Source organism: Arachis ipaensis, chromosome B1 (assembly GCF_059453495.1).
Source record: "Arachis ipaensis isolate K30076 ecotype BB chromosome B1, ASM5945349v1, whole genome shotgun sequence".
In the NCBI taxonomy this organism is placed as follows: Eukaryota; Viridiplantae; Streptophyta; class Magnoliopsida; order Fabales; family Fabaceae; genus Arachis; species Arachis ipaensis.
In genome coordinates, this window is record NC_142436.1 from 136283979 (window position 1) to 136285256 (window position 1278).

The 1278-nt window shown below is 40.1% G+C and overlaps 1 non-coding gene across 1 annotated transcript; it reads right to left on the reverse strand.

The window, feature by feature from the left end:
* Nucleotides 1-649: 649 nt before the first annotated feature.
* LOC148578514 (small nucleolar RNA R71) lies at nt 650-757 on the reverse strand. The gene has a single exon (XR_015902831.1). It is a non-coding gene; the product is annotated as a small nucleolar RNA R71 (small nucleolar RNA).
* Nucleotides 758-1278: the final 521 nt, after the last annotated feature.

Here is a 1278-nt window from a genome sequence, read left to right on the forward strand (position 1 = left end):
TCGAACCCTCTCCCCCTTTCTGTGTTCGAATTTTTTTTCTTCTCTTCTACTCACATAAAGGAACCTCTCTACTGTGGCAAAGAGGATCCCTATTATTTTCTGTTCCCTTCTTTTTCATATGAGCAGGAGCAAGGACAAGAACATTCTTGTTGAAGCTGATCCAGAACTTGAAAGGACTCTGAAGAGGAAGCTAAGGGAAGCTAAAGCACAACTCTCTAGAGAAAATCTGACAGAAATTTTCGAAAAAGAAGGAGACATGGCCGAAAATAATAACAATGCAAGGAAGATGCTTGGTGACTTTACTGCACCAAATTCCAATTTACATGGAAGAAGCATCTCAATCCCTGCCATTGGAGCAAACAATTTTGAGCTAAAGCCTCAATTAGTTTCTCTGATGCAACAGAACTACAAGTTTCATGGACTTCCATCAGAAGATCCTTTTCAGTTCTTAACTGAATTCTTGTAGATCTGTGATACTATTAAGACCAATCGAGTTGATCCCGAGGTCTACAGGCTTATGCTTTTCCCGTTTGCTGTAAGAGACAAAGCTAGAATATGGTTGGACTCTCAACCTAAAGATAGCCTAAACTTTTGGGATAAGCTGGTCATGGCTTTCTTAGCCAAGTTCTTTCCTCCTCAAAAGCTTAGCAAGCTTAGAGTAGATGTTCAAACCTTCAAACAGAAAGAAGGTGAATCCATCTATGAAGCTTGGGAGAGATATAAGCAACTGACCAAAAAGTGTCCTTCTGACATGCTTTCAGAATGGACCATCCTGGATATATTCTATGATGGTCTGTTTGAATTATCTAAGATGTCATTGGACCATTCTGCAGGTGGATCCATTCACCTAAAGAAAACGCCTGCAGAAGCTCAAGAACTCATTGACATGGTTGTAAATAACCAGTTCATGTACACTTCTGAAAGGAATCCTGTGAGTAATGGGATGCCTCAGAGGAAGGGAGTTCTTGAAATTGATGCTCTTAATGCCATATTGGCTCAGAACAAAATATTGACTCAGCAAGTCAATATGATTTCTCAGAGTCTGAATGGATTGCAAGCTGCATCCAACAGTACTCAAGAGGCATCTTCTGAAGAAGAAGCTTATGATCCTGAGAACCCTGTAATAGAAGAGGTGAATTACATGGGTGAACCCTATGGAAACACCTATAATCCCTCATGGAGAAATCATCCAAATTTCTCATGGAAGGATCAACAAAAGCCTCAACAAGGCTTTAATAATGGTGGAAGAAACAGGTTTAGCAATAGCAAGCCTTTTCC